Source organism: Sapajus apella, unplaced genomic scaffold, assembly GCF_009761245.1.
Source record: "Sapajus apella isolate SASKATOON/1434 unplaced genomic scaffold, GSC_monkey_1.0 scaffold41, whole genome shotgun sequence".
NCBI classification, from domain to species: domain Eukaryota; kingdom Metazoa; phylum Chordata; class Mammalia; order Primates; family Cebidae; genus Sapajus; species Sapajus apella.
The window spans coordinates 15,553,834-15,577,714 of record NW_022436981.1 but is presented as its reverse complement, the minus strand read 5'-3'; the positions used below and the strand labels follow the sequence as shown (position 1 = coordinate 15,577,714).

Genomic DNA, 23,881 nt, shown 5'->3' with positions numbered 1-23,881 from the left:
ACAGTTATCATACTTTGCACTGCAAAAGGATTAAGAAAATACTATAGTCAGTAGCCATTGAAAAGCATTTAAATACCACCTAAATGGATGCTAATCAATCACATTTTGAAGTTGTAAGAAATCATAAAAGAACAGGTTAAAAGAAACTTTAATATAGTTAATGCTAACATTACACAAACTGCTAAATTCTATCTAAATATTTTCTTTACGTTTTTTTTTGAAGAGACAGGGTGTCACTCTGTTACCCAAGCTGAAGTGCAATGGGTTGGTCATAGCTCACCACAGCCTCGAATTCCTGGGTTCAACCCATCCTCCTGCCTCAGCCTCCCAGGTAGCTGCCACTTGGAGGAGCACACCGCCATGCCCAACTACATATTTTCTTAATCACCACAATTGCCCTACGAGGTAGATCCCATTATTATTCCCCAGTTTTTAGACAACTTAAGTACAATAAGGCTAACTTATTCAAGGTCACACTGTGAGTAAGTAGCACAGCCAGGATTTAAAAATAGGCTACTTGACTCTGGAATCTACACTTTCAACTCTAACCCCTATAAAGAAGTATATAGTTAATAAAAATGTAAGGATATCATGAAGTAAGAAAAAATACATGACTATTCTTTTTCCACAGGGTGAGAGAGTCCTCTCACCCTGGATTCTGAAAAGAAGAACACCTTGTTGAATCTGATATTCTAAGTGATTTCCTCTAGGCTGAACCAGCACACACCAAAAGTCTAAGCATCAACCTAATTAGTCAGTTAGATTACCTATTTCTCTGTTCCTGACATAAGAGGAGAATCATAACTCCAGTAACAGCTCTCTAAACCAATAGTAAGTCATATGGTGATCAGCAGAATCTATTCTAGATGGCTTGGGTACTTCTGGCTTCCTTCAACAGCAGCACTTCCTTCCTCAGAGTATCCAGAATCCTTCACCTTCTTATCATCAACACATGTTCTCCCCAAAGTAAAGGCAAATTCACGCCAATGTGCAACCAAAAAATAGGCTTAAGTTTCCATTTTAAAAACTTGAGTCATGTGAACAATTCTAAATAGAACAATCATACCCATGGGCTGGTAGGAGAGGCATCTATTAGTTGGTGGGAAAGGAAACATAAGGGTTGGGATAAAGGGAAGTCAGAGGCCTTCATGATACCTCTGAAATCTATCTGCACAGCTGCGGTGAACTACATATACATGGTTCGCTCCAAAGCTGCAGCTACATAAAAGAACTCAGGCAAAAAATTAGGACTGAAGTAATATTTTCGCAGACATCCAAAAGGCATGTAAAAAGTCAAGAACGGAAATATTTCAGTATGAACCTATGGTCACATACACACCAATAGAGAAGCCTTGCATTTAAGCACGCATTGAAGTCTATTTATTGAATGGAGGAATGAAGACAAATTCACTCTCAGAGATATATTGCTACCAAGGCCATTGCTAAATAGCAAGGGAATGAAGGGTAACAACTGGTATCCACAATTTCCTAAGCCTCTCTGGCATACCCAGAAGTCTACCAAGTAAATGTCAACCCCTCTGCAGGGTACAGCACCTTCCTGCAAGGCTCACTGAGATGTAATTCACTGAGGCTCTGACAAATGTGAAATTGTTTGGCTTTGTGTACATGTACAAAATGAATTAAATGGCTCTGTAATTACTTTCTGTAGGTATGTAGTGGTGCTCATTCCCAAGCTCTCACACTAGTGATTTATATAGAGAGAAAGAGATGACATCGTTTTCTTGTATTTTACTTTATTGCACTTTGAAGATACTGTGTTTTTCAAAATTAAAGGCTGGTGACAATCCTGCATCAAGCAAGTGTATCGGGACCAGTTTTCCAACAGCATGTACTCCCTTTGTGTGTCTGTGTCACATTCTGATAATTCTCAGGATAGTTCAAACTTCTTCTTTCTTTTAATATCTGTTAGGGTGATCTGTGATCAGGCATCTTTGATATTACTATTGCAATTGTTTCAGGGTGCCAAGAACTGCACCAATGTAAGACAATCAACTTAATCAAAATAAGTCTGTGTTCTGACTGCTCCAACGACTGGGTAATCCCCCATCTCTCTCCATTTCCTTGGTTTCCCTAGTTTTGAGACACAACAATATTAAAATTAGGCCAATTAATAACACTACCACGGCTTCTAAGTTTTCAAGTGAAAGGAGGAGACACATGTCTCACTTTAAATCAAAAGCAAGAAACAAGCTTAGTAAAGAAGGCATGGCAAATGCCAAGACAGGGTGAAAGCTAGGCCTCTTGCACTAAATAGCTAGGGAAGTTGTGAATGCAAAGCAAAAACTCTTGAAGGAACTTAAATGTACGACTCCAGTGACCATACAAATAAGAAAGTCAACAGGCTTACTGCAGATATGCTAAAAGTTTGAGTGGTCTGGGTAGAAGATTAACCCACCACAACATTCCCTTAAGGCAACACCTAATGCAGGGCAAGGTCCTCTCTTTAATTCTACAAAGGCTGAGAGAGGTCAGGAAGCTACAGAAGAAAACTTTAAAGTTAGCAGAGGTTGGTTCATGAGGTTTAAAGAAAGAGCCATCTCCGTAACATAGAAGTCCAAAGTGAAGCAGCAGGTGCTGATGGAGAAACTGCATTAAGTAAAAGATCTAGATAGATAAGATCATTGATGAAGGTAGTCACACTAAACCACTAAGCACATTTACAATGTAGATGGAACTGCCTTCCAATAGAAGATACCATCTAGGACTTTCATAGCTAGAGAGCAGAAGTCAATGACTGGCTTCAAAGAACAGGCTAATTTTCTTTTCTTTAGGGGTGAATGCAGCTAGTGATTTTAAGTGGAAATTAAGGGTCATTTACCATTCTGAAAACCCTAGGGCCCTTAAAAATTATGCTAAATCTGCTCTTCCTGTGCGCTGTAAAGAACAAAGCCTAGATGATAACACATGTGTTTATAGCATAATTTATTGATTTTTTTGTTTGTTTGCTTTTTTGAGACCGAGTCTCTCTCTCTCTCTCACACCAGGCCAGAGTGTAGTGGTACAATCTTGGCTCACTACAACCTCCGCCACCCAGGTTCAAGCAATTCTCCTGCCTCTGCCTCCTGTGTAGCTGGGACTACAGGTATGTACCACAACGCCCAGCTAATTTTTGTATAATTTGCTGATATTTTAAGCCACTGTTGAGTCCTACTGCTCAGAAAAAAATATTTCCCTCAAAATATTTCTTCTCATTGAAAATGCAATCAGTCACCCAAAAGCTCTGACAGAGATATATAAGGAGACTAATGTTGCTGTCATTCCTGCTAACAAAATGCCCCTGAAGCCCATGGATCAAAGAGTAATTTTGACTTTCAAGTCTTATTATTTCAGATATAATTTTTTTAAGGCTCTAGCTGCCTTGGATAGTGATTCCTCTGATAGATCTGAGCAAAGTAAATTGAAAGCCTCTGAAAAGGATTCACCATTCTAGACACCATTAAGATTTTTGTGATTCATAGGAGGTCGTCAAAATATCCACATTAAGGAGTTTGGAAGAAACTGATTCCAACCTTCACAGATGACTTTGAAGAATCCAAGACTTCAGTGGAGAAGCCTTGCAAATGTGGTAGAAATTGCAAGAGAACTAGAATTAAAAGCAGAGTCTGAAGAAGTTACTGAATTGCTGTAATCTCATGATAAGAGTTTGAAGGGATGAACAAATTGCTTTTTATGGATAAGGAAAAGAAAAGAGTTTCTTGAAATGAAAACTATTCCTGTGAAGATGCTATGAACACTGCCAAAGCGACAACAAAGCATTCAGAACAGCACATAAACTTAGTTTACAAGTAGTGACACGGTCTGAGAGGATTGACTCCAGTTTTGAAAGAAGTTCTACAGAAGGTATCAAACATCTCATGCTACAGAGAAATTTTTCATGAAAGGAAAGTCAGTCAATGCAGCAAACTTCATTGTCTTATTTTTAGGAGCTGCCATAGCCACCTCAACCTTTAACAACCACCGCCCTGATCAATCAGCAGCCATCAACATTGAAGCCAGACTCTCCACCAGCAAAAAGATTGCAACTTGTTGAAGGTTCAGATGATTATCAGCATTTTTTGCAACAAAATACTTTCAGTTAGGTATATACATTTTAATTTTAGATATAGTGCTATTACATACTTAATCTACTACAGTAGAATGGAAACATAACTTTTATATGCATTGAGAAACCCAAAAATTTATGTGACTCACTTTAATGCAGTGGTCTAGAACCAAATCTGCATTATCTCCAAGGTTTGCCTGGATATACCACCAGTATATACACATTACTAGTACTAGGTAATACATACATATGTAGTACGAACATATATTATTAGTATGTATATATGTATACATACATATATGTGTGTATATATGTATAATACTATATAGATCACTAGCAGATGTATGTGTGTGTATATGTATGTATGTGTGTATATATGTATAATACTACATGGATCACTAGCAGATATTAAGAATCTACTAGGTCAGGGGAAAAACATAAGAAACAGTATAGCTTGCATACAAACTTACCCAGAAAAATAAATGATTCACTCATACTAATTCTGAGTACTATCAATAAGGAACCATTAACACTCAACATTTTTGAGAGAGGCATAATAAAAATGCAAAGCTGAAGTTACACAGAAAGATCAAATCTTTTATTCCACGTGTAAGAGAAGCAGTGGTCAGACAGACATCTCAGAAGGCTGTGAGATGACATATCTCAACATTAAAGCTGGACTAGAGGGTATGATTCCAGATGATGCTGAAGAACAGCGGAGTTGTGAAGGAATTTATAAAAATGATAATACAACTGAATTTAGAAGCCTGTGTGAATTTCAAAGGAAAAATATATTTGGATACTAAGTTTCCACAGAAATCCCTCATGATTCACCTATGACTGCTTTGAACTGTAAGTAGGACTTTCTGATATTTTTCAAACTTGAGGTCTTTGAAGTATTCCTTTGATTCCCCTAAGCTAAAGCAGGGTGAGGTGTTTTCAGACCTTTAAACTCTCAGAAAAACTCTCAACCTACTTCAGAATTTTGGAAAGGAATTTGTATTACTATATTAAAGGGAGTTTTAAAAATAACTAATGGTTTTCAGTTATTAATAGTTTTCAGGTATCCTGTATCATTCAGGGCATGTACACAAAAATCCTCAAAATGCTGATTAACCTAGAAATCAAAATGAGATTTCTTAAGAATTCTTAAAGTTCGGTGGAATAGAGGGTTTGTAGACGTTAGTATTAAAAGTTAGGTGGTGAGGGTTCCAACATCATCTCTGCAGATAACCAGCTGTATGACATATGCACATTAGTGTAACTATCACTATTCCTTGTCTTCATCACTACCCATAAAGATGTGTTGGATCAAGCAACTGAGGAGCAGAGTTCAACAGGGGCATTACTGTCCTACAAGGTATCTTGGAATCTTGTGGAAGTGTTTTCAGTGTTCATGATTATGTTAAGGGGCTATGGTCAATTTGGGCAAGCAGGGATAATAGATACTATTTAATGCTCCTAATAGCTCTATACCATGAAGAATATCCAAATCCCACAGATTTTCAAATGCCCTACCAAACATTCTCATAGGTTCAAAACCTGTTTCTGCTTTTTTACGTTTACATTATATTTATGTTCATCTGAGCCTAGAACCTATTTTATATAATACTAATAATATATACATAGACATGTGTATGTCTTAATCTGTTCTGATTGCTTTAATAAATTACCTTAGGCCGGGTAATTTATCAACAACAGAAATTTTTTCCTATAGTTCTAAAGGTTGGGAAGTCCAAAATCAACATGGCTACAGATCTCGTGTCTGGTGAGGGCCCATTCCTCGTAGATGGCACCTTCTAGCTGTGTTCTCGCATGGTAAAAGATGCAAACAAACTCTCTCAAACCTTTTTTTTCTGTTTTTTGAGATGGAGCCTCCCTCTGTCGACAGGCTGGAACACAGTGTCATGATCTTTGCTCAGTGTAATTCTGCCTCCTGGGCTCAAGTGATTCTCCTGCCTCAGCCTCCTGAGTAGCTGGGACTACAGGCTTGCACCACCACATCCAGCTAATTTTTGTATTTTTAGTAGAAATGGGTTTAATCATGTTGGCCAGGATGGTCTTGATCTCTTGACCTCATGATCCACCCACCTCCGCCTCCCAATGTGCTGGGATTACAAGCATGAGCCACTGCACCCGGCCTCAAACTTTTTTATTGAAGGCCACTAACCTCATTCATGAGGGCACAGCCCTCATGACAATTACCTGGGAAAGGCCCAATCTCTTAATACTATCACCTTGGGGGTTAGATTTAAACAGATTAATTTGTGAGGGGATAAAAACATTCACACCAGAGCTCTGTGTGTGTGTGTGTGTGTGTGTGTGTGTGTGTGTGTGTGTGTGTGTGTGTGTGTTGGGCATCATTTTCTGACAAAAATCTACATCTTTCCTTCTATTTTCTGGATCAAATTATTTTATCTTACTATAGTAGCTGTGTAATATTTATGTCACTAGTGGGTTCTTTTCCATTGTCTGTTTTTTCTTGCTATCATTTTTCAGTATACCTAATAATTTTTTATTGAATGCTGAAGATTATATATAAAAATTTATAGAACCTCTCAACATTGTTATTTTTCTCCAAAGAAGATTTGTTTTAGCATCTGTCTAGGATTTAAATTGGATACTGACTTAATTCAAGGCTCACTGTTTTAAGATCTAGTCTATTTGTGTTATCCTTAGACAACAGGCCTTCAGGGTCCCAAAGGAGATCCTGAGTCCCTCCCTCCTTGGCAAATCCTAACTTCTAACTCTATCCCTCTAGCACCATGAAACTTCGAAAATTTTTGCTGTTTCATACCATGTTGGCAATCAGTTTCTGCTCAACTTTTCAGGCTCTCACTGTTCACTAACTATGACTTGTCCAGTGTTTTGAGGGGAAGATGATAGTGTGTCTCCCTCTCTCCAGGATCATGGCTCCTTCAGGTCTGGTTGCCTTGGTGACTTCAAGATGTTTTTGAGTAGTTTTCCCATACCCCTTGGCTTTTGGAAGTCAGTTTCAACCACCACAATTTAGTCTGTTATATCTGGAAGTAAACGTCTAGCATGGTTCAAAAATGCAAAGAATTTCCTAGGAATACAACTATTGTATAAGTTGAGAATTATTACCATTTGTTTTGTTTATAAACTTACTAAAATGTCAGAAAATCAAATTACCCATGACTATAAGGGTCACTGAGTCACCAATTCAAGATATTTACATTATGCATTTACCATTATGGTATTTATGATGATTCTCTGTGTCTGTATATATATAAACAGATCATTTTTCTTCCCTTAAACACAAATTAATCATTAATAAAAATAGGTTCAAGTAACTAAACATACTCCTCTACATTCTAGAGTAATTGTGTCTAAACAGCCATGGGTGGAAAAGAAAAGAATAACGTCTTAAGCCCTCTCTTTTTAACCCCTCTGCCCCCAGATCCCATGCTTATTCAGCAACAGAAACTCATAGCTTACTTTAATGTTAGTACTGAACCTGAATATGGGAAGAATTCTCCTGGAATCTTCAACAGCATTGCCTAGAATTTGGACTGTTATCTGAAAATGGCATGGGATGGCAAATATCCAAGGAAAGGCTGCAATGGCTCCTGCTTCATGTCCAAGTTTCAGACACAAGAACAAAGGTGCTGAGTTTTCTTTTTGGATAGAACAAGGTATCTGGATTTGAGACACCTGTAAAGTATCCAGCTCAAGAAAACTGCCTTCTAGGGCAAGGATGTGCAAGGTATGCTCTTAGAAGTAGTAACTGAGGAGACAATGTCCATTCAGGCCGGGCAGAGAACAAGTCGTCCACCTACAGAAAGGTATAGGGTTAGAGGTCCCTGAGTAGATAGGGGGAGGGCAGTGGGAAGGATTCTACAATGTTCAACAAAGCATCCTTTTAGAGAAAGAACTGGCATTTATTTGCACATCTGCCAAACTGATGGCCTCAATACCAGATTCCAATGACAATGATCAAGGAAGACCTTGGTCTTTTCTTCTAGTTCCTCCTCCTTGCCTATCTTAAAGGAGCCAGAAGCAACAGCTAACAAGTGGGAGAAGAAATAGGACAAAACCAGTTAAGAAATAAGCCATGTCTTGGCCAATTTCCCACTGCTGCGGGTTGTAGAACCTGGGTCATGCCTAAGCTGAGTTTGGAGGATACCAGGATGAACACAAGAGGAGAATCTTTAAGCTGCATGTAGCATGAATTTTATTTGCATTCGACAAGACTTCTTCATACCTAAAAGCAAGACTATTCTTTATTTCAAAGTAACTGAAAAAGTCAAGAAATTTTGCAGAGATCTGATTTAGAACCTTAAAAGGGAGACCCCACTATATGGATCTAAAGAGGACAGTGGGGATAACAAGGTTATTTTCCAAATGCAAGCTATTGAGTACAGTCCCTTTAACACACCAGGTAGGATAATTTGCCTATTTAGAAAAATCACAAGTATTAGCAAAGTCAAACTTTCTCATGTTATCCAATACACTAGATGAAGGTCAATGAGTTTTGCAGTTGAAATGATCTTAACGATGTAATAATTTTGAAAATAACTGATATAGAATAAAGTTCTTAGAGCTAAAGCCTAAGCAGTTGGTTAATTATTTATTCTCTACCCTATTATATTAAAATACAATGATGCATAAGAGTGTTCCAAAATTACAAGAATGGATACAAAGCATAAAATTATAAGACAATCATTTTTACAATGCAAAGAAGCAATTATAAGATGAATGTTGAATTATTTCAACTTCTAAAGGAACCAAAACTGTCAATGCCAATCCTTTCGTAAGTCGCAAAATCTTTCTATACATGGAAACTCACAGATGTGTACAAATCAAGTACACGGATGAAATAACCTCAAAACACTTGTCTTGCTACAAACACATTACAGAAATTCATTCTTATTGTCTTTCTCAAGTAGTAAGCAAGATAAACACTGGGATTATTTTGCTTGTATATTATGTAATAAAACTTTTAAATTTAAACATTCAGTCAAATGCCAAGTGAAATATAACTTTCGTATTAAGAATTCCAATGCATACATCTATCTGTTTAACTGAATGATGACTCAAAGTAACATCCCTTTTCATAACGATTTTTGAAAATACAGTGAAATGTGATTAGAAAGTGTCTTGCTATTCCACAGGTTCAGTTTCTCTCCAAATATGAGCACATCTCCTATATACTTAAGGATACAGAACACATATCGCAAACATGAAAAACTGTCAGATGTCTCATTAGTCCTAGACTATGACAGCAACGGTGAAACAGTACATCTCTACAGGAGACTGGATGTAACTGATAACAAAGCATTGACAAGATAAAATAGAAAAAGTATCAAGAAAAGCACCACTAGCACCAATCAACTTACCTAGAATTAAAATAAACAGAAATATGTATGCTCCCTACTTCTTACCAAATAGCAATAACCCTAAATTTTGGGAAAATCATGTCATGACCATGAAAACCTTGGTATAAATAGATTCTGTTAGCGTATAAATACTGAAAATCCCATTATGCATTCCTCTATTTGAGAAAAGCGTTTTTAGAATTCATTTTTCAACAGTAATATTATTTGTGCTGAATATTCTAATATTAACAGAGAGTTAAAAGTAACAGAAGTGTAAAGCTAAGGAAAAAAGCAATAATTATATTCAAAGAGATTTTTTATACCTATTTCAAATATACTGTTTTTATACTTACTCCAAATATACTGAAGTATCTCTTTATATGAAGACATGGGATGATTTAGAGATATTAAGCTTCTCCTTCAAAATTTTTATTTTATAAATAAGAAAATTTGAGCTAAAAGTGAAATTTCCTGGGTCATATAGTTAATTAATAGCATTTATTCATTAACTTAATTTCTTATGTCATCATATATTTGAATGCCTACTAAGTTTAAGGAAGAAGTACCATAAGGACTGCGGAGAATACCAAGATGATAAAGACCCAGCCCAACCCTTATATAAAGACTTATGTACATAAAGTGTCTCCACAGGTAACTAATACTAATTGTTACAATGTATGATTGACTAGAATATATACAGTATTTTAAAGGAGGCTACAACTATGAAAAATCAGAGAGAAGAACAAAGACTTCAGGAAGGCCAAATTTGGAATTGTGTCCCAGGCGTTGTTCTAAGCACTTTAATTTTCATAGCAATCTATTATTATTCCAATTTTACAAACAAACTGAGGCTATGGGCAAACAGATAACCCCTGAGCGAGCTGGATTCATGACCAGAGGCAGCCTGAACTCAGATTCCGTGCTCTCAAGCCAATGCATATGCTGCCTCTCAGAGCCAACCCCAGATGCTACTCACACTCCACTCTAGCCCTCCTACCTTCCCTATTGGCCTGAGAAGGTTGTGGTGCTGCTCTCTACTCTCTGGCTAAGATCCAGGAAGTTAATTATGTTTTTCTCTGTCCTTCCCTCCTTATTTTCTCCCCACTCCCTCTTTCCAGGAAGCCTTCAGACTGTTAACATTTTCAAATGCTGCACCCAGAATCAGAGCTTTCCTCAGGCTTGGGGCCAGCACAGACATACAAAGCCATTTCTCACTGGTTTCCCATCGCTGGTTTATTCATTTATTTTCTTTCTTTTCAAATCATACATGGAAAAAAGGTGGGGTAATAAGGGGCTAAGTGAATGTGACAGTTGTTTCCAGAAATCCTTATCCCTTCAATAATTAGTCATCTACCATAAACAAATATTTCTAAATATTTAGTTTGCTTTTATCTTAACATACTCCATTTCCACTGATTCACTTAACTCCATCCCCATATATTTAAGGCAGTAATAGCATGTGGGGTTTACACGCTCAACATCACACTGTCTCCTCTCCTATCACTATTCCAAAGTATCATAACTTAAAACTAATGGTATCAAGTGCATTCAATTCCAGACCAACTTTGGAGTGAGTGCCTTCTATTTAAATTTTGTTATTTCTCTTATGGTTTGCAAAGGAAAGGTATCACTACTAAACACAGTAATTTTATAAACAAATAAATATTATTTAAAATGTGTTGGAGACCAGGCGCAGAGGCTCACACCTGTAATCTCAGCACTTTGGGAGGCCAAGGTGGGAAGATTGCTGGAGCCCAGGAGTTCAAGACCAGCCTGGAAAAGCATAGTGAAACCTTGTCTCTACAAAAAATAAAAAAAAATTAGCAGGGTGTCGTAGTGTGCACCTGTGGTCCTGGCTACTCAGGAGGCTGAGGCAAGAGGATAGATTAAATCCAGCAGGTCGAGACCACAGTTAGCCATGATCGTACCACCGGACTCCAGCTTGGGAGACAGAGAAACTCTTGTTTCAAAAAACCAAAAACAAACTTAAAATCTATTGGAAACCAAACTGACATCATTGGCAGTGAGTTATTCAATTTTTTGTACCGTATATGTCCAGATCGCTTTTTAAATCATCTCTAAAACTGGCTTTAATTCCTTAATGGGTAAAAGCCTGATCTTCCAGGGACAGGAGTAATTACTTCTCTACCTCTCAAATCTCCATGCTACAATAGGAGATTAAATTGAACTTTTAGAGCAAGTAGCCCATAAGAGACTTATCAGTAGCTGAGCTTTATTCCTAGGCTTCTTTTTTTCCGTACACAACACAAACTCATAGTATTTATGTTGGCATGGTGATATATGATTAATAGCGTGAGCTGTTTGCTGCTAATCTAGTGTTTCTAATCTTCCTTTTCTCCTAAAAAGGTTTCCTTAGCTATCTTGTCCCGTTTTTCTTGGGTACCAAAGTTTGAGAAGTCACATGGTAGATTACATTTGCAAATGCTGCAAAATGCCAAAACTCATCCATGATATCATTATAAACACTCATGGGGAATGGAGATAAGTGAGAGAGAACATCATCCTGCTCCTCGTGCCTTGTAATAGTCTCACTGACTGTGGATCATCTGCAACGCAGACCCACAAAGCATAATAATTAGCAGTTTAAAGTACTTTACATTCACTAATTATTTAATCCAATCACCTCCCTATGGAGAATATTTAATAACGTGCTGACCTTAACATAAGATGATTGTCCTGCTGAGCACTCTGCTTCCCCAGTGAGTGCCATGAGTTGTTTTTTCAGTAGCAGGAAGGAAGCTGATCCTCTCTCTTACCAAGCCTCCTATGACCAACAATAAGCATCATCACTGGTTGATGAGACGGAGGACCACAGAAGCCGGCCTCCGTTAGAGATAAGGCTACGCCAATGGACAGCCTTAAAAAGGGAGACAAAGCTGTGGGTTTCATTAGCTCCATGCACTAATCAGCTTAGCTGCCTCCACAGGAGATGTGTGGATGTTTTTCTGTAATAAGTGAAGCTATAAAATTAGCACTACACATTTAAAATCTGGTTAAAACTCATCCACCTGCTAATCTTAACTTCTGAAACTTCTAGCATTGGTTGAATGTGAGAAACTGTAACTGCTATTGACAGGCATGGAGGAAACCAATGCCCTGGCAGCAGACAAAAATTCACAGAAACTGATTATATATGAGTAGATACATGCAGGACAAGAGAGTAAAAGGAGACAAAGCCCACGAATACAAACAGAAGAGGGGGCAGGAGCAAAAATCTCAGAAGAGTAGAGATCACACCGCAAGGGTTATGAAAGATATATTGGTATACTTCTGTGGAGAGGAAAATAAGAAAATTACTTAAATCTAGGCAGTAAAAAATAGCTTAAACTTGAAAAACTCCTTTATAGGTTAGATATCTGTGTCACTTAAACTTTGGAAGAAAAAGAAGACACTATTAATCATTAGTCGAGACAACCAGCACTATTAAATGTATTATTCTATTCAATCAGGATGAATGGTCATCCTACATATAGTTATGAGCAACAACTGGGCACAGAGACAAAGAAGCATTTCTCAGAGCTGACCATCAGAGAAGCAAATGTCTAAAGTCATTTTTATATGGTTGTTCCTTCTATGAAGGCCTTTTTTTTTCCTTTCCATCTGCAGTGGAAGAAACCTTCACTAAAGGCCTGAAACTTAGCTTACATATACAGAGAAAAATAAAGTCGGATTCTCAAGTTACCATATTCTCATGTATCCTGCTTTCTACTTTGCTAACTATTATGGACTGAGTTGTGTTCCCCTAAAATTTATAGTCTGAAGCCCTAACCTTCAATGTGACTCTGTTTGGAGATAGACCCTTTAAAGAAGTGATTATGGTTAAATGATATCATAAAAGTGAAGCCCTAATCTAATAGGACTGGGTCCTTCTAACAAAAGGAGAAGCCCCCAGAGATCTCTCTCTCTCTCCATTCACAGAGAAGAGGTCATGTGAGGACACAGGAAGACGATGCCATCTGCAAGCCAAGGATGGAGCCTGAGAAGAAACCAGACCTTCTGGCACCTTGATCTTGGACCTTCAGCCTCCAGAATTCAAGAAAATTTCTGTCATTTAAGCCACTCAGTGTCTGGTATTTTGTTTTGGCAGCCTGTGCAGACGAAGATGATCATGAAGTGTTAATTTAATCAGTAAGAGTAACTAACCAACTTGAAAGCATCTTCCATACCCTGTATTTCTGTCTTTGCTATGTCTTAGAACTTCACAATGGTCTCAAGAGACAGGTGAGAGGGCAGGGTTGAACCACAGGGGCAGATTCTATACCTGGGTCATCCCAGGAGAGTGAAAACCTGAGGAAACAGGAAGAAACACGGAATGTGAAGGGGTTAAAATTCAAAATGACGACTTGCTGCCAATCTAAAGGAAGGCCAAGGCTGACGTAGAAGTCAGAATAAATAGCCATGAGTTAGCAATCACGGCAACTCAAGGAGGCCTGGGCCAGATGGACGATGAGCCGGTGAAGGAGAGGTGGGTATACAACATGGCTCTGTGGGAGAGCAGGAACTCTTTCTCCTCTTCCTACCTAAGAGATTTCCTGCAAAGCGTCTGCCAGAGACTGGGAGGTGACATAGCTTAGTGTTCAAGATCCTGGGACTTAACTGGATCTAGGTATAAATTCCTGCTCTGCAACTTCCTAACTATGTGGCCTTGAGTAAGGAGTTTATTCTACCCTCAATTTCAGGTCTCCAACATGCAAAATGGGCATAATAATATTAGTCACTGTTTGACCCTCTTTGAGAAAAACATTGTGGGCTCTCTTTAAACAGGACAATATTCCTGGGAGGGGTGAGGAGGAATGGATGCCACTGTGAGTCACTAATTCCATAGGTTTGCTTTAGACTTCTATTATTGGTGTGTATAAGTATGTGGCAGACAAGGGGATCAAAAGCAAGGAAAAAGATAAAGAGAGCAATGCTAATGTCAACTATTCCTAGTTTATTTTCCTTAGAGCCAGCCCCAATTGTCAAAACACCTTATAAGCAACAAACACTGACTGACTTGGGTGAAAACCTCTTGTGAACAGTCTTTGCTGGAGTTCCGGGTGATGTTTCTGACTAAGAAACAAATACACCTAATGGTGTACTGCTGACCTTTGGCCTTTATAACTAGGTTTCATTCACGCAGTCCTCCAACTCATCACTTTTACATACCTGGCAATCCTTATCAATGGCACAGAGCTCCGTATTGCTCCAGGACCTCCTCCTCTCCAGGAAACATTTTAAGGTAGATTATTATTATTTTATTTTATTATGTGCCAGCAGGAATAGCAAACTTGAAAATCAATTTGCACTTTTTAGTTCTTAATAATGATTTTTATTTACAGTAATACCCTTCAGATTTTTGGCATACTCAGCCCTTTATTGAAAGGCCAATATGAATCTACTATTCTATGATCATTAATAGCTTCAGTTTCCTAAAGTGAAATTCTGTTTGCTTTAAATGTCGAGTTGAACATGGAAGGTAGTTAGAAAATTTAATTTAAAAGCCTTAGGTAAATGGTCTCTGAAATGAGTTATTTGTATCTTGAACTGTCAGTAAAGGCAGCCTGTCATAAGTTGATTCATTATTTCATTTTATATCACAAGCTCCATTAAATTTTTATAAGAAACTCATAAGCACTTCTGATGTCACGTCCCTTTCAAATTTGTATCTAAGCCTCCAGGAAAGGTTTTTTATTTATTTATTTATTTTTAAAGCAGTCTTAAAAGTAGATGTTCAATCAGTGTCCATCATGGAAGCTAGGACTGCTTATAAACCTAAATGCAAAAGTAACAGAAAAATGACTTCACCAGGTAAGGACCTTGGCCCACCCTATTTAATATTTAGTAATTGATTATAGAGCCAAATGATAGGCAATTCAGGAAGGCCTTGCCTGGCTGCCCTAAAAATGCTTACCAAAGGCATAAGCTCCATAAGTTACTCACCGGGTATTTTTTTTTATTTTCTTTTATTGGTCCTGCACTTTCATTATTAGAATTTCAAAAACTTACTGCAGTATTAACATATTATTTCTCAAATGAGTCTATAACTACCCACCCAACTTTTTAATCATTTCTTCTACCCATCCCCGTCCATCACAGCTATATTTTAAAGTATAAGAAATGAACTACTGATTACATTAAGTAACACTTGTATAATAAGCAACTATGCTAATTATTTTTTAAAGAATGTAAGGAAAATAATCCAATAAAGTAGGTCATCTGTCCTCCTATACTGCATATATAAACTTCCTTTGAAATGTAGTATATTCCTTGTCTCTAACGGTGGTCTGAGGCTAGAAAACATCAAATTTGGTCATCCAACTAGGTTCAAAGAAAGTTGGGAGCTACATATACTAATCAAAGAAACCTCTGTAGCCACAGTTTGATAAATTGGTTCAAAAAAGGGGATCATCATTCCTGGTTAAGGAAAAGTATATAGGCTTTGTGAAGACCATGATTTCCTGAAATATCTATGTGCATAAGCAGTTCACTACTTGGGAGTTGGCATGTGGATACTATATACTATATGAACTTCTTAATAAAAATCCGAGCTAGAGCACTTGCACCATCTATCATGGGGAAGCATTGCTTGCCACAGAGTCATCAATGTCCCTAAGTACGTGAGAAGCCTAGAGGGAGTCCCAGCAAGATGGCTGGCTACACAGAAGCCTATACTGATCTTCCTCCCCACAAGAACACTAATGTAACAACCATCCACACAAAAAAGCACCTTCATAGGAGCCCAAAATCAGGTGAGCAGTCACACTACCCATTTTATACTTCTTATCATTGAAAGAGGCACTGAGAAAGGTAGGAAAATCTCTTTTTTCTTCATTTGTTTATTTTGAGACAGGGTCTTGCTCTGTTGCAGTGACACAATTATGGCTCACTGCCACATAGGAGTTAATAAGTAATTATTTAGGCAGATGGCAATGACATGGGAGTCCTTGCTAAGGCTTTTCTTTTAATGAAAAGCAGCCCCAAATCACTTTCTAACAAAAAGCAGCCTGCAAGCTGGGAGCTTGCACAAGTGAATACAGGTTAGGAACTAAGGACTAGACATTTTCAAAACGGTGGCTCCATCTTCCCTTTTCTGCCAGCCCATTTGCAATGTAAGGAGCAGACAAAATGGCACCAACCAACGGGAAAGCCAATTTGCATAAGAAGATTAGGTTGGAGCGACCAACCTTTCCCAAGTACTATGTAAATGTCATACCCGATTGAACCCATCTGTGAGCCCTATGCAAATCAGACACTGCCTCCTCAAACTGGACTATGGAACAGCACATTTAACTCCGCCCAGTCCTTTCCCACTCAAAGACCCCTTCCTCTATAGAGGAAACTGTTTCTCTTTCTCTTCTCTTCTATTAAACTTCCACTCCTAAACTCCTCATGTGTGTTCGTGTCCAGAATTTTACTGGCATGATGACAAACCCTGGGTTTATACCCCAGAAAACATAGCTGCTTCCACTGCAGCATTCAACTCCCAGGCTCAGGCAATCCTTCTGCCTCAGTCTCCCAAGTAGCTGGGACTATAGATGTGTGCCACCACCCCAGGTAATTTTTGCACTTTTTCTAGAGATAGGTTTTCAACATGTTTCTCAAGCTGGTCTTGAACTCCAGGACTCAAGTGATCCTCCCACCTCAGCCTCCCAAAGCTCTGGGATTACAGGTGTGAGCCACTGCACCCAGCCACGAAAGTGCTGAATTGTCAGTGCCACTCCTCCCCTATCCCTTGGCAGTGGCCGCATGGCATAGAGACAAAATCTGTGCACTTGGGAGAGGCAGAATGTAGCGATTACGGGATTTTGCATTGGAACTCAGTGCTGCCCTATCATAGCAGAACCCAGCCAGCACCCATGGAGGGAGCTTTCAGACCAGCGAAAGCCAGAGGAGAATTGCTCAGTCCAGCAGTCAGAACCTGAGTTCCAGCAAGCTTTACCACCACAGGCTAAAGTTCTCTGGAGTCCTAAATAAACTCAAAGGGCAACCTAAGCCATAAGGACTACAACTAAGCAAGTGCTAGTGCTGTGGTGGGCTCAGAGCCAGCACACTTGAGGGACATGCAACCTAGAGAGACACCAGCTAGGGTAGCTAAAGGAGGGCCTGCCGCCCCTCACCCATTCCCAGGTAGCACAGCTCACAGCTCCTGGAGAGACTCCTTTCCTCAGTAAAGAAGACAATAGGGTAAAGAACTTTATCTTGAAAGCTCGATACCAGCTCAGCCACAGAATAGGGTACCAGGCAAAGTCCTGAAGCCCCCATTTCAAACCCTAAATCCTGAATAACAGCTCTAGACACACCCTGGGTGAGAAAGGAACCCACTGCCATGAAGAGAAGGAGCCAGTCTTAGCAGCATTTGTCACTTGCAGACTCAAGATCCCTTGGGCTCTGAATAATGATCACTAGTAGCCAGCTAGTACTTGCCATCAGCTTTGGGTGAGCCTGCGACGAGCTGGCTTCAGGTGTGACTCAGCACATTCCCAGCCAGGTGGCTGCATGGAGAAACTCTTGCTTTAGATCCTGAGAGTGAAGAGTAAAGCAGACTTCATCTTGCAGCTTAGATACCAGGTTGGCCGCAGCAGGGTAGAGCGCCAAGGTGATTAAAGAGTCCTTGGACAGTGAGTGAACATTAGCAGTAGCCAGGCAGCCCTGGGGCAGTAGGGGCCGCGGGGAGAGACTCCTCTCCTTGTGGGAAAGTGAGGGAAGAGTGGGAGTAACTTTGTCTTGTGCTTCGGGTGCCAGCTCAGCCACAGCAGAATAGAGGACCAGGGAGATTCCTAAGGTTTCTGACTCCAGGCTCTGGCTCCCAGATGGTATTACTGGAAACACTCTAGGAGAATTCGTTGTCCTGAAAACAAGGACACAAGCCTGGCCAGCTTTGCCACCTGCTGGTTGTAGAACCCTTGGGCTTTGAGGGAACACAGGCAATAGCCTGGTAGTAGCTGCTGCAGGGCCAGGCCAAGACCCAGTGCTGGGCTGGCTTCAGGTCCGACTCAGAACAGTCCCAGTGGAGGTAGCAACAGGGTAAATTATGACACCCTTCTCCCAGCTCCAGGCAGCTCAGCACATAGATAGAGACTCCATTTGTTTAGGACAAAGTAAGGGAAGAGAACAGGAGCCTCTGGTAATCCAGAAAATTTTTCTGAACCTTATCCAAGACCACCAAGGCAGTGCCTCTACAAGTCTGCAAGAGCCATAACATTACTGGGCTTGTGGTGCCCCATAATGCAGATATGGCTTCAGTGACCAAAAACTTGTATCACAACACCTAGGCTCTTTGATATCTGGAAAGCCTTCCCAAGAAGAAGAGGTACAAACAGGCCTAGACTGCAAAGACTATGATAAATATCTAACTCTTCAATACCCAGACATGAATAACCACAAACATCAACACCATCCGGGAAAACATGACCTTACCATATGAACTAAATACGGCCCCAAGGAGTAATGCCGGAGTCAGAGATGTGTGACGTTTCAGACAGATAATCCATGGCTGTTGAGGAAACTCAGTGGAATTCAAGATAGCACAAAGAAGGAATTAAGAATTCTATCAGAGAAATTTAACTGAAACAGTGAAATAATTAAAAGAAGCAGAAGCACCCAGATATATAAACAAATTAGAGCTAAAGAGAGAGATCCCCAATACAATAATAGCTAGAGATTTCAATACCCCACTTTCAGCATTGGACAGATCATCCAGACAGGAAATCAACAAAGAAACATCAGACTTAATGTGTACTATAAACCAAACAAAATTGATATTTGTAGAACTTTTTTTTCTTTTGTTTATACTTTAAAGTTCTGGGATACATCTGCAGAACCTGCAGGTTTGTAACATAGGTATATATGTGCCATGGTGGTTTGCTGCACCCATCAACCCGTCATCTACGCTAGGCATTTCTCCTAACACTATCCCTCCCCTAGTTTTCCGCCCTTCGAGGGGCCCAGTGTGTGATATTTCCCTCCCTGTGTCCATTTGTTCTCATTGTTCAACTCTCATTTATGAGTGAGAACACGTGACATTTGGTTTTCTGTTCTTGTGTTAGTTTTCTGAGAATGATGGTTTCCAGCTTCACCCATATCCCAGCAAAGGACAGGAACTCATCCTTTTTTATGGCTGCATTGTATTCCATGGTGTATATGTGCCACGTTTTCTTTATCCAGTCTACCATTGCTGGACATTTGGGTTGGTTCCAAGTCTTTGCTATTGTGAACAGTGCTGCAATAAACATATGTGCACATGTGTCTTTATAGAATGATTTATAATCCTTTGGGTACATACACAGTAATGAGATTGCTGGTTCAAAGGGTAATTCTGGTTCTAGATCCTTGAGGCACCGCCACACTGTCTTTTAGAATGGTTGAACTAATTTACACTCCCACCAACAGTGTAAAAGCGTTCGTATTTCTCCACACCCTCTCCAGCATCTTACAGAACATTTCCTCCATCAGCTGCAGAATACACATTATTCTCCTCAACAGATGAATCATTCTCAAGGATAGACTATATGTTAGGCTGTCAAATAGCTCCTTAAAAATTCAGAAAAGTAAAAATAGTATAAAGTATTTTCTCTGACCACAATGGAATAAAAACTAGAAATCAGTAACAAGAGGAATTTCGGAGACTATACAAACACGTGAAATTTAAACCATATGCTCCTCAATGGCCAGTGGCTCCATGAAGAAATTAAGAAGACATTTCAAAAATTTTAAAACAAATGAAAATGAAAATGCAACATACCAAAACCTACGGGATACAGTAAAAACAGTACTAAAAGGGAAGTTTATAGCTATAAACAACTACATTAAAAAGTAGAAAAACTGCAAATAAACAACTTAATGATGCATCTTAAATAACTAGATAAGCAAGATCAAACTACACCGAAAGTTAGAAGAAAAGAAATAAAGAAAGCTTGAGTAGACCAAGTACAGTGGCTCATGCCTGTAATCCTAGCCTTTAGGAGCCCAAGGCAGGAGGACTACTTGAGGCCAGGAGTTCAAAACCAGCCTGGACAACATAATGAGACGCTCTCTCTAAAAAAAATAATAAATAAATTAGCTTGGTGTGGTGGCACACATCTGTACTACCAGCTAGTCAGAAGGCAGAGGTAAGAAGATCACTTGAGTCCCAGAGTTCAAGGCTGCAGTGAGCCATGATTACACCACGACACTTCAGCCTGGGTGACAGAGCAAGACCCTGTCTCTCTCTCTCTCTCTCTCTCTCTCTCTCTCTCTCACACACACACACACACACACACACACACACACACAGGATCAGAGTAGAAATAAATGAACTTAAAATAATTTAAAAGATCAACAAAATTTATTTATTTTAAAGTTAAAATTGATGAACATTTAGCCAGACTAAGAAAAAAAGTGAGAAGACCCAAATAAAATCGGAGATGAAAAAGGAGACATGACAACTGATACTGCAGAAATTCAAAGTATCATTAGTGGCTACTATGAGCAACTATACACCAATTAATTGGAAAACCCAGAAAAAAATGGATAAATTCCTAGACCTATACAAACTATCAATATTGAGGCATGAAGAAATCCAATGCATAAACAGACCAGTAATAAGTAACAAGATTGAACCAGCAATAAAAAGTCTCACAGCAAAGAAAAGCCTGGGACCCAACGACTTCACAGCTGAATTTCACCAAACATTTAAAGAAGAACTAAAACCAATCCCACTCAAACTGTTCTGAAAAGTAGAGGAGGAAATACCTCCAACTTATTCTACAAGGCCAATATTACCTTGATATCAAAACCAAAGACACCTCAAAAAAAGAATACTATAGACCACTATCCCTGATGAACGCTGACGCAAAAATTCTCAATAAAATACTAGCAAAACAAATTCGACAACACATTAACAAGATCATTCATCATGATCGAGTGCAACTTATCCCAAGAATATAAGGATGGTTAAACGTATGCAAATCAATCAATGTGATACACCCTGTCAACAGAATGAAGGGCAAAAACCATATGATTATTTCAACTGATGTTTAAAAAAAAGCATTTGATAAAATTCAACGTGCCTTTATAATAAAAACCCTCAAAAAACCTGGGTACAAAAGTAACAAACTTCAAGATAATTAGAGCCATACACGACAGAACCACAGCTAACATAATATCTAATGGAAAAAACTGAAAAGACTTTCTTTGAAAATCTGGAACACAGTTAGAATGCCCACTTTCACCACTGTTATTTAACATAGTACTACAAGTCCTGCTACAGCAATCAGACAAGACAAAGAAAAAAAAAAGAAATATAAATGGCCAACAGGTACATGAAAACTTGCTTAATATCATCGATCATCAGAGAAATGCAAATCAAAATTACAATGAGATCTCATCTCACCCCAGTTAAAATGGCTTTTATCCAAAAGACAGGCAATAACAAATTCTAGTGAGGACGTGGAGGAAAGGGAACTCTTGTACACTGTTGGTAGGAATGTAAGCTGGTACAACCACAATAAAGAACAGCTTAGAGGTTCCACAAACAACTAGAAACAGAGCTACCACATGATCTAGGAATCCTACTGCTAGGTATACATCCCAAAGAAAGGAAATTATTATAAAGAGATACTGGCACTCACATGCTTATTGCAATGCTATTCACAGCAGTCGAGATTTAGAAGCAAACCAAGTGTCCACCAGCAGACAGATGGAAAATGGTCACATACACACAAAATGTGGTACACGTACACATTAAAAAGAATGAGGTCCTGTCATTGGCAAGAACATGGATGGAACTGGAAGTTATGCTAAGTGAAATAGGCTAGGCAAAGAAAGACAAACTTCATACATTCTCACTTTTCTGTGGAAGCTAAAAATTAAAACAATTGTACTCACGGAGACAGAGAGTAAAATGATGGGTACTAGAAACTGGGAAGAGAATTCCTGGCTGAGTCGAGAAGTGGGGATACAAAATGGGTACAAGAAAATGGTAAGATAGAGCCTTTAAGATCTGGTATTTGATAGCATAACAAAGTGACTCCAGTCAACAATAATTTATTGTACATTTAAAAATAACAAAAACAACAGGATTGTTTTTAACACAAAGAAAGTATAAATTCTGAGGTGATTAATACCCCTTTTGCCCCAATGTGATTATTATGCATTGTATGCCTGTTTCAAATATCTCATGTATCCCATAAATATATAAACCCACAAAACCTAAAAATGAAATTTTTATATAAAAAAAGACTAAACTGGACTTTTCATGGCAGCTACATATTTAACCAAATACAGTAAAATTAAAAGTATCTTTTTTTCCAAAAATGTGAATAGATGGAAATTATTTAAATTTCCTTAACATTTTGGTCCTATTTTTAACATCTCTGATGTGAATTTATTGTAAGAGAGTGGAAGAAGGACATTTTGAAAACGAAAAAGAAACGAACAAAATGGAAAGAAGTAAAAACAAAGGATAAAATTAAATAAAGAAAATAGTATGTCAGAACACTAGTAGATGTAACCATTTCCACAGAAAGCGGAAAATGCCCTGGATTCTATTGCAGGAAACTTGGTTTTACTCATAATTTTAAAACAGTGGTTAATGGCAACAGTGATATATTATTGGCCACAAAACGTTGGGTGTGCATAAGATCAACTTCCAAAATGCCCCACACTTGAATAAGCTCTGAGATTCTAAAGCTGAGAAACACATCTGTGGGGTGTGTATGTATATAGTCATATAGACATTTGTATATATACATGTATGTTATAAATAAGAAATATTTTAAAACGTTATAATGCTTAGTTTTCTTATACATGAAAGCCTCAGAAAAATTACCATAAAATCATAGCAGAAAGAAATTTATGGGACATACAGCTTCCCCCTCCAAACAGATATTGTTTGATTTCAGTAACCACCAACTGTTCTCAACCTAAGCAGCCATTTGGACCTAAGAGAGACCATAAAAGGGGTCCAAATATCACATAGAACTTAATATTTTAAAGTTCTATTTATAGCAACGCCACCAGTTCAAATTTATAGCATACCCTTACAAAGCATTTTCATTTACTTTCCCATTTTTCTTTCCAACATCCCTGTAATAATTTTAGAGGATATGGTTAAAAATTGTTCCAATAAATGGGGAAATGGAAGAATTTGATATAATTTATCTAATCATAACCAACGAGTGCAAAACAAGAATTAGACTTGGCTTTCCAATTTATAGTTCAGTGCTCTATTTTACAGATGGTAATAAAATCTTAATATTTCTCTATGGATTATCATGCAATTAACTACATACAATTTTCACAGCATTAGCTGAAATGTTTATTTGAAGTGTCTCGAACAAGTTCACACAACTATTAAGTGGATGATGTAAGACCTGAGCTTGTATTTTTTTTCATTTTAAGACTAGTGTTCAATTATTCCTGAAAATATTTTATCTCCATGGTTGAATTGGGTGTAATATATTAATGTTTCTCTTATGTATTTATTAAATCCAACTCT

The 23,881-nt window shown here is 38.4% G+C and overlaps 1 long non-coding RNA gene across 1 annotated transcript; it reads right to left on the bottom strand.

Moving 5' to 3' along the window:
• Positions 1-770: 770 nt before the first annotated feature.
• Positions 771-16,810, bottom strand: LOC116565653. The gene is made up of 3 exons (XR_004275555.1): positions 16,725-16,810; positions 4,898-4,903; positions 771-781 (listed from the first exon to the last, which is right to left on the bottom strand). It is a non-coding gene; the product is annotated as an uncharacterized LOC116565653 (long non-coding RNA).
• Between the last annotated feature and the right edge of the window lie 7,071 nt (positions 16,811-23,881).